The sequence below is a fragment of the Glycine soja genome, chromosome 20 (genome assembly GCF_004193775.1).
Source record: "Glycine soja cultivar W05 chromosome 20, ASM419377v2, whole genome shotgun sequence".
In the NCBI taxonomy this organism is placed as follows: domain Eukaryota; kingdom Viridiplantae; phylum Streptophyta; class Magnoliopsida; order Fabales; family Fabaceae; genus Glycine; species Glycine soja.
Genome location: NC_041021.1, coordinates 10023723 through 10034892, shown reverse-complemented (window position 1 = coordinate 10034892; position 11170 = coordinate 10023723).

The window sequence follows — 11170 nt, the reverse complement described above, 5'->3', positions numbered from 1 at the left end:
CAAAAAATGGTTCATTACATTTTAAATGTTTCCCGTAAGTAATTATTGATAGTAAAAATTTGCTACAAAACTTTTTGGCACAAATCAACTGTTACATAATTGTTTAACCGAAAAAATTGATGGCAAGGATAAAAAAATTAAACAGAAAATTAATTAGAGAACTACGACTGACAAACATTTAATCGAGGGATTAAAAATAAAAAATACTTAAGGATGTAAAATATATTAGCCTTCAATTTATAATCAACATTAGTAAATCTTTATCACTATGAATGAATTCATTGTTTTAAAACCAATTAATAAACCCCTACAACTTCAAAAGCGTGTATTTAAATGATTCGTTTGCACACTTAAACAGGAACTAAATTTAGGGAAAGGATACCTTTTCAATTTAAAACAAAAATTAATATATATATATATATATATATATATATATATATATATATATATATATATAGAAATGTATCAAGAGTGTATAAATTTCATTGGATTTTTTCTTATAATAAATTTTAATGGATTTCATAAGACTTTTTAGAAGAAAATACACATCAAATAATCTCACCAAAATCCTTGAGATTTCACAAGACCTTCTTTCTTCCATTCTTTCTTTTCCTGCAAATTGACGTGCTTTTATTTTCCCATCATACATGATCCCTTGTCTCTTTGTTGAAAACGGTAGACATTAATAACTTTTTTTTACTCTTTTGACCAACGAACAACATGCGTTGAAATATGTGATATGAGAGATTTTTCAAATTCTTTGAATTTATAATTGGGACATCTTGATTTTGTACTTATACATATAATTGAATATGAATATATATGAACATGAGAAATATATAGTTTTAATGAGTGTAAGAAGTTGACTCATGTATAAGTCGATAAATATATAAATGAGGTTAGAAACAACTGTTGGGCATGTTTTATGTATGGTGGGATCGTTAGTATGAGAATGACTACAAATATACACGTTACTAACAGACATTGTGATATATAGTTTTTATACAATTAACATGATTGATGATTAAAGGGGAATGAATCTATTGTGCTTGTAAATATGCTATGAGAAATTGATTTAGGATGATGGGTTTTATTTAAAGTGTTAGGTGAGAAAAATTTATGGATCTTTTATTAATAATTTTTTAATGTTTTCAAAAAATTTATTAAATTCTTTAAAATCTTAAAAATCCATAATATTTTTTTGAAATCTTATGAATTCATATTTTATAAATCCATTAATATCTAAACCGCAAAATCCTAATCATAAAAGTCTTTTTAAAAAAATCTTAAAAGTCATTACATTCTTACAAAGTCTTTTTAAAATCTGTTAAAAAAATTACTAACAAAAGGAATTAGTGTCATAATAAAAGTATTAAACTATGCTAAAAAATATTTTTTAGTGCATGTATTATTATTACTTCTTTTAAATATTGTCAATAGTTGTTAAGAAGATTTTTTTAAGAATTAGATTTTTTTAATATTTAATTTGAGATAAACTATGTTATAAGATAGTGATTAAATAAATTATTAAAGAATAAAATATTAAAATTTATTCATTATTAAAATTTAGTTAGAAAATATAATTAACAAAATTAGAAGAATAAAATAAAATTTGATGAGTTATATTAAAGTGAAACTCAAATAAAAGACTTGTCTAGCCTATAGGGACAGATCTAGAAGTCAATCAAAAGGGGACTGAAATTAATAACAAATATTAAATAAAGTTCAAATTTCTAATTACAATAGACTATATCTTACATGTATTTTACATTTTATTTTTTCTTCATATCATAAAATTAATTAATAACAAAATTTGTAACAAATTTTTTAATAATCCTTCTTTCAATGTATGTAATAATACTATTAGCTAGACGTTCATCTTCCATCATATTTATGAGCTTATTTTTTGCCATCTCCTTAGTTTAAAATGATCTCTTAGTTGTAACAATTGAAACAAGAAGAGTCAATACCAAACGAATTAAACTATCATTGAAAAGATAAGTTAAATTTTTTTTTTTCAGTAATCTTTGACATGGTTCAAAAATTATTGATAGATTTCTCAATTTAGAAGAGTTTCAACTTCTAACCTAGGAACTTTGAATGACTACTTGAGAGCATGAGATTGAAGAGTTTCAACTTCATTAATTAGTTTCTGGATCCGTCTATGCTTGTCTCTTAAATTATACATGAATGTAGATTTTCTTGTTCTCTACAATCAATCACAAAATAATAAAAAATGAAAAAAAATCTAAATTAAACACCATATACATTTTTTGAATGTATATAAAAAGACGATATGTTCTAATTTCTAAACATTAAACATATTCGGGAATATAAAATAAATAATGGGCATAAAAATTAGGAAAAAAAATTACTTTTGCTTTTTTTTCCTTCAAACAACGAGGGTGTGGCAATTAAGAAAAAAATATTACCCAAAGAAGGAAAGCAATTGACAAAAAGAAAATTTTGTAGTGTTCTTTGTTATAATTTTTTTTTTGCAAAATTATAGAAGTTAATAATATCTTTTTAAAGTTTATCTAATATTTACTTTTAAAAAAGAAAGATTGACTACAACAAATTCTTGGTATATATCTTTTAAGAATATATATCATTATAATTATAAATTTATAATTAATATTAATCTATTTCTTTTTTTTATGTATATTAAAAACATTTGGAAAGGAGGGACTAAAACCCATGCTTGCCCCCGTACGTTCGTCCCTGCTTGCCTACGACCTTAAAACTTGGAGACACAGTCTTGTTACATAAAATGAAGGAAGACAAAGATGGTTTACCTTAAATGGAGGTGTACAAATTACTTCCATATTCTCATAGACAAAGATAAGGGATAAATCACAATTTAAGAAATTCTCATATATCAAGTCTTTGCTCAACTAAAAGAGAAAGTGTATTAAATTTCTAACCTTTGTTGATCACTTACTGTGGAAGCAATGCCTTCCAAGGTTATTTTGATGATGCCAAAGAATCAAGAGTTAAGAAAAGTTTCAAGCAAAGATTCAAGAATCTAGTTTCAAGAATCAAGATTCAAGACTCAAGAATCAAGTTTCAAGAATCAAGATTCAAGAATAATCAAGATTAAGATTCAAGACTCAAGATTCAAGAATCAAGAGAAGACTCAATCAAAATAAGTACTAAAAAAGTTTTCCAAAACATTGAGTAGCACAAGAAGTTTTCACAAAATCATTACCAAAGATTTTTACTCTCTGGTAATCGATTACCAGAAGATAGTAATCTATTACCAGTGTTTTAAAATGTTAAGGTTTTCAAAATTCAAAATCAAGAGTCACATTTGTTGATGTGTAATCGATTACACCTTAATGGTAATCGATTACCCGTGACTGATTTCAAAAAATATATTTCCAAAAGTCACAAATCTTCAAGTGACTTGTTTCAGAAGATTTTTTCAAAAGTCACAACTTTTTAAGTGACTGGTTTTGTTAAAGAAATTGCCAAGAGTCACAAGCTTTGACTTGAGTCATCAAAATATTATAAATATGTGACCATGACATGAATTTTATTAAGAGATCAATCATCTATCTTTCAATCTTCTCTCAACATCATTCAATATCTTTCAACTCTTTCTACAAAATTTTCTGATTCTTTTTCTCTTCATCTTTCTAAAAATTTTTGTTCAAACACTTTCTTTTCCAAGAAAAGTTCTTTGTTCAAAAACTTGTGCTATTCATCTTTTTCATTCTCTTCTCCCTTTGCCAAAAGAACGAAGGACTAACCGCCTGATAATTCTTTTGGTTCTTCCCTTTCCCTTAAGCAAAAGATTTCAAAGGACTAACCGCCTGAGATATCTTTTGTTTCCCCTAACAAAGATTCAAAGGACTAACCGCCTGAGAATTCTTTGTCCCAACACATTGGAGGGTACATCCTTTGGGGTACAAGTAGAGGGTAGATCTACTTTAGGATTGTTATACTGAGAACAAGAGAGGGTGCATCTCTTGTGGATCAGTTCAAGTGGAGGGTACATCCACTTGGGTTTTCAAAGAGAACAAGGGAGGGTACATCCCTTGTGGATCTTTGGCTTGTAAAGGATTTTACAAGGTTGAAAGAAATCTCAAGAACCGCAGGTTGCTTGGGGACTGGATGTAGACACGGTTCGTGGTCGAACTAGTATAAATCTTGTGTTTGTCTTCTTCTTTCCTACACTCTTTAATTTTCGCTGTGTACTTTTAATTCCCGCTTTTACTTTTGGTTAAGTTTCTGTTTCTATTTCTTACTTTCTTAACTTAGTAGTAAAAGCCTAATTAAATCTAGTAACTTTAAGAAGGATAAGATTTTTAATTAGTCAAGACAAGTTTATAATTAATTCAACCCCCCCCCTTCTTAATTATTCCGAGGCCACTTGATCCAACAAGTGGTATCAGAGCAGGTTTCTTGTAGAAAGTTTAACAATTTCAAGAAAAATGGCCTCAACAAATTTCTTATTCCCAGAAGGAAATTCCATGGTAACTACTATTATAGAATCTAAATATTTATCTATTATGTCTCTTGCCACATTATTTGAAAAGTTGCAGGAACATGAGATGAAATTGCAAAGACTCAATCAAAATGAAGAAAGCGACAAAAGAAAAAGAGGAATAGTACGCAAAGTCTCATTATCCATCCAAGAAGGTAGCGACAACGAGGACTTAGATGATGAAGAAGATGATTCTCAAGAAATCAGAGACTAAAGCAAAAAGAGTAGACTGTCTCCTAGAACATTTTCTTGACAACATTATCAGTAATATCTCAATAGAGGTAACATCTGAACTATCAAGGCTTGATTATTGCATTTAGTTAAACTTTATTATTGTGGCTAATAGAAAATAATTGTTGAAATTGTTTGATTGTGTTTACAATGTTTAATTAACTATATTTAGTTTTAATTTTGAATATGTATGATTAATTGAATTTTGTTTGAATTGATTAATGCTTGAAATGCTTATGTTTTGTCTCCAAAATGATTAGATTTTGTTAAAAAATAAAAAAACATTTTGACATGTTAGAATAATTGAATTAAGTAAATAATTACCATGATGTGCGTTGATGATTGTTATTTGATACTTAAAATTTAGTGTTTCATTACCTGGTAATTGATTACCACTATGTGTAATCGATTATAGTAGAACAAACTTAGTTCTATAAATTGAAGATAAGTCCAAAATTATTTGATTATGTTAAAATTTATTATGATTTATTAACTATATTTAGTTTAAAGAATTTCAATATACATGATTGATTTTTTGTCTTTGGTAATTGTGTCCAACTAGTTGAAAGTTTGAAAATTAAAATTTGCAAGTTGTTGGAAGTTTGAAAATTAAAATTTGCAAGTTATTAGAAGTTTCAGAATTAAAATTTGGAAGTTATTGGAAGTTTGAAAATTAAAATTTGAAAGTTATTGGAAGTTGAAAGTTGAAAATGGAAGTTGGAAGTTAGAAGTTGGAAGTGGAAGTTTGAAAGTTGAAAATGGAAGTTGGAAGTTAAAAGTTGAAAATGGAAGTTGAAAGTTCGAAGTAGAAGTTATTGGAAGTTGGAAGTTAGAATTTGAAATTTAAAATTTAAAATTTAAAATTTGAAATTTGAAATTGAAATTAAAAAAATTATATTTTTTTTGGAATAGAAATTATTGTGCATAGTTAGTTGATTGATAATTTAATTAATTTAATTTGAAATGTTTGATGATTGATTGTGTTTGAGAGTTATTATGATTTTTTTTATTATATTTAAAGTTATGTTGATTAAGATAGTGAATATGTACTTTTTTTTATGGGTGCAAAATAGTTTGTTTTAATGTCTTTATGTTATGTGTTTAAACTTGATTATATTGTTTACTTATTTGGTACTTAGTGAATTATGTTTTGAAACTTTATTAGTACTTTATTTTCAAAAAGTTTAAAACTTGTTAGTTGCTTTATGTGTTATGGTTCTACTTGGTTACTTTTGATGACTTATGACTTATTCGATACATATGTTTTTATTATGATTTGTGGATGATTTATTATCTTGTTTGATTTTTTTAAGTTTTTCTCTCTTGTATGAATACATTTATTGTATGTTTATCCATTTATGTATGATTTGACTTGATTGGATTTTTGTCAAAATTATATTGATATGTTAAAATAATTGAGATAACTAATGAGTTACCATGTATGTGTTCATAACTAATTTTTGTTACTTAGAATAAATTTTTGATTCTCTGATAATAGATTTAGATTATAATTATATTTTGTTTTTAAGCCTTGTATTTGGCTATGTTTTTATGACATTTGAACACTTAGTATTTTTAATATTTGCTTAGTATGACTGAACATTTATGGATTGTGATATATGACTATGTGGATTACATTTTAATTTGGTTTATTCATGTCTTGCTTCATGATTGGTTTAGAATCTTTTATGATTGTTTTACAAAATATGCTTTGTGTATGTTTTTAAATTATGTATGTTATACGTACTTTGGCCTTTTTGATGTTGCTAAAGGGGGGAGAGAAAAATGGGTATTTTAAGAAATCAAGATGTTATATTTTAAGAAAAAATGGGTACATCCTTTATGGTACAAATAGAGGGTACATCTACTTGGAGATTTTTATACTGAGAAAAAGAGAAGGTACATTTCTTGTGAATCAGTTCAAGTGGAGGGTACATCCAATTGGGTTTTCAAAGAGAACAAGGGAGGGTACATCCCTTGTGGATCTTTGGCTTGTAAAGGATTTTATAAGATTGAAAGAAATCTCAAGAACTGTAGGTTGCTTAGGGATTGGATGTAGGCACGGTTTGTGGCCGAACCAGTATAAATCTTGTGTTTGTCTTCTTCTTTCCTACACTCTTTAATTTCCGCGGTGTACTTTTAATTCCCGCTTTTACTTTTGGTTAAGTTTCTGTTTCTGTTTCTTACTTTCTTAACTTAGTACTAAAAACCTAATTAAATCTAGTAACTTTAAGAAGGATAAGATTTTTAATTAGTCAAGACAAATTAATAATTAATTCAACCCCCTCTTCTTAATTATTCTAAGGTCACTTGATCCAACACTTACCCCATCGTGGTGAATGGCAGAGGCAACCCCATTCCTGCAACAGTGGAAAGAAAAAGGTGTTTTTTAAGGGAAAAAGTCTCGCTTAATTGTGGTGGCCAGGTACAGTGATTGTAATAGTATCATTTAGTTAGGAAATTTCTTTTATATTTAAGTCAAGTCGAGTTCAGTGAAACATATCAAAACGAAAGGAGTAACTATATGCACGTGAGCATAATGCAATAATCCCTAACACAACTTTTTTAATCTCAAATTGTAGATAATATCATTTTGTTCTAATCTGATTAAATAGCTTTTTAACAAAATTCGTGCTATCAAAAAGATAATATCATAAAAATTTCAATTCGGTTACCCCTTTAAACAAAATAATCGTTCATTTTAATAAAAGAAACAGGAAGATAGATTATGTTTTCACCAAATCAATTTGTTCCAATTAAAGCTACGATTTCGATGATTCTTTTGTAGTTTGTAACATCACAGGTTTGTTATTCTAATCTTACCTGTGTTGTCTGGGTCTCAAACCAGTGACCTGCATTTTATTGGATATCACATGAGTCACTGGATTGTTCAAGGTTGTTTGATATTTATTCGTTTTCCCGTATCTTATATGCTTATGTGTTTCTATTTACATTTGCAATTTGTGTAATTTTGATTTATTTTATGCATGAATATATTTTGGAAAAGTTTACTATGTGTGTGTGTATATATATTGAATCAAATGCATAATATTATGTTTCAATTATGCAATTGTATATGAAAATTTTATTCATCATTGTATTATATATTGATCTTCAAGTGCATAATATGATTTATTCTCATATGATTAAGTTTTATGTCTAAGTCATTGTTATAATTTTGATTAACTATAGATTAGTCACAACATCTGTAATTTGATTAAAATTACATATTAAGTTGGTTAAATATCATATAAGGAATTAGACATAATATTGTGATTAATTGTACTTTATATAATGAATTTTATCCCATAAATTTTTTTATTATATTTGTATAATTAATTAGAATAAAATGTCATATTATTTTTCATGGTTTATCCACAGGGATCATGAGGTGATGTATAATTTAGCAATTTTATCATAAAGTAAATATTTGTGATCAAAAATTGAATTATTTTCATGTTGTACCCATCATAAAGCATGAATTTGAGTATGTAATTTGATTATTCTATCATAAAGTCTAATTGTATCTTATGAATTAAAAATTTAGCCCACAAACAATTTTTATTTTACAAGATTCAATTTTCTAGTATGTTTAGATTAGTAAAACATACAATTAAGATTAGTATGCCTCAAATTTTGACATAAGTCTTTGGATTTTTGGAGCTTCTCAAACGGTTAGTTTTTTAATATTCATTGTGATGTTCCCGAACTCAAAGGAAATAACTATAAGATATGGAAGGAGAGAATTCTTCTGCAATTGAGGTGGATGGACATAGACTATGCCATAAGAAAAGACGAACCGCTTGTAATCACTAATAAAAGTAGTTCAGATGTTGTTGTGCTATATGAGTGGTGGGAGAAATCCAATCGGCTCAGCATAATGTTCATTAAGACCGAAATCTTGAATTGGATACGTGATTTTGTCGACTAACATGAAAAGTTTCGAGACTTGCTTAAGGATATTGATGACCAGTTCATCACTTCAGATAAGGCTTTAGCAAGCACTCTCATCATAAAGTTCTCCTTTCTCTGGTTCATTAGTATGAAAGGTGTGTGTGAGTACATAATGCAAATGCGAGATATTTCAGCTCAACTTAAGAAACTAAAGGTAGATATGTCTAAGTCCTTCTTGGTGCACTTCATTATGAACACCCTTGTGCCTGAATATGGGTCATTTAAGATTTCCTACAACACACATAAGGACAAATGGATTATCAATGAATTAATAACCATGTGTGTTCAGGAAGAAGAAATGCTTGTAATGAAGATGGGTGAGAGTGCATTGCTGACAACTATTTGTGGGAAGAACATGTTGGACAAGTGGCCTCAATAACTTAAGAGGGGGGTGAATTAAGTTTCAAAATATTGGATCGAGTGGCCTTAGAATAATTAAGAAGGTGGGATTGAATTAATTATTCCTAAACCTTTACTAATTAAAAATTTACTCTTCTAAGGTTTTTACTTATGTTGTTAATAGAATAAGGAGTAGAAGAGAAACTTAACCAAAAGTAAAAGCGGAAATTAAAATGCACAGCGGAAAGTAAAAGAGTAGGGAAGAAGGAGACAAACACACAAGAGTTTTTATACTAGTTCGGCAACAACCCGTGCCTACATTTAGTCCCCAAGCTACCTGCGGTCCTTGAGATTTCTTTCAACCTTGTAAAAATCCTTTTACAAGCAAAGATCCACAAGGGATGTACCCTCCCTTGTTCTCTTTGAACCTAGTGGATGTACTCTCCACTAGAACTGATCCACAAGAGATGTACCCTCTCTTGTTCTTAGTCAAACCCAAGTAGATGTACCCTCTACTTGTACCACTAAGGATGTACCCTCCAATGTGTTAAGACAAAGATCTCAGGCTGTTAAACCTTTGATACTTTGTGAATGGGGATACAAAAGAATTCTCAGGCGGTTAGTCCTTTGGTCACTTTTGTATAAGGGAATGGGAAGAATCAAAAGAATTCTCAGACTGTGTCGTTTTGAATTCTTTGACAAGGGAGAAGGGAGACACAAAAGAATTCAGGCGGTTAGTCCTTTGTTCTTTTAGAAAAGGGAGAAGAGAGACACAAAAAGAATTCAGGCGGTTAGTCCTTGGCGAATTCTTTTTGGCAAAGGGAGAAGAGAATGAAAAGATGAATAGCACAAGTTTTCAAGGTTTGGAAAACCAGAAAACTTCAGAAAGCTTTTGGTACAAAGAAGAAGAAGAAGTTCAAAGAGATTCAAGGATTGTAAAGGATTGTAAGAGATTGATTGAAAAAGTATTCAAGATTGAAAGAATGAATTAATTGAAAATGCAAAACAAAGCCTTGCTTTTATAGACTCTTCATGTCTGGTCAAGAAGACCATTTAGAAGAGTTATAACTTTTAGAAAAACTTTAAACCAATTTGAAAAAGTCAAAACTTTTTTGAAGAGTTACATCTTTTGATTTATTCAGAAATAGTCACTGGTAATCGATTACCAAATAAGTGTAATCGATTACACAAAGCTTTTATGTGAAAGGATGTGACTCTTTACATTTGAATTTGAATTTCAACGTTCAAAGACACTGGTAATCGATTACCAAAACATTGTAATCGATTACAGCTTTTTGAAATTAATTGGAACGTTGTAAATTCAATTTGAAAACTTTTTCAAAACAATTTTGCTACTGGTAATCGATTACAACAATTTGGTAATTGATTACCAGAGAGTAAAAACTCTTTGGTAAACATGTTTTGAGAAAAATCATGTGCTACTCAATTTTTGAGAAAAACTTTTCATACTTATCTTGATTAAGCCTTCTCTTGATTCTTGAATCTTAAGTCTTGAATCTTGATCTTGATTCTTGAGATCTTGAACCTTGAATCTTGATTCTTGACTCTAAACTTTCTTCTTGAGTCTTGAATTCTTCTTGATTCTTATCTTGAACTCTTGAATTGTTCTTGATTCACTTGAGTTGTTCTTTGATTGATCTTTGATTCACTTGAGTTGTTCTTTGATTGATCTTTGAGCTTTTTGTCATCACCTTTGTCATCATCTTTTGTTATCATCATTGTTATCATCAAAACACCTTTGAATCACCTTTGATTCACCATGAAGCTTTGCTTCTACACAAAATTTTCCCCCTAACAAACTTTAACCCTCTTTTGAATGATATATAATAGGCTCAGAATGCAGAAGAAGAAGAAGCAATTAATTTAATAATGTTCTTTTAATTGCGCAAGACAAAGTAATCTGTAATAAAATAACTAAGATAAGGGAATAGAGAAATGCAAACTTGATTTATACTGGTTCGGCCACTTCTCATGCCTACGTCTAGTCCTCAAGCAACCCATTTGAGATTTTTCACTATCTCTGTAAATCCTTTAAGACTTTGAACATACCTTGGGATCCCTCACCCTTGTGTTCAAGATTCTCCAAGAGACAACCCGTCTCTTGATTACAATTCTCACAATCCAAGAGACAACCAG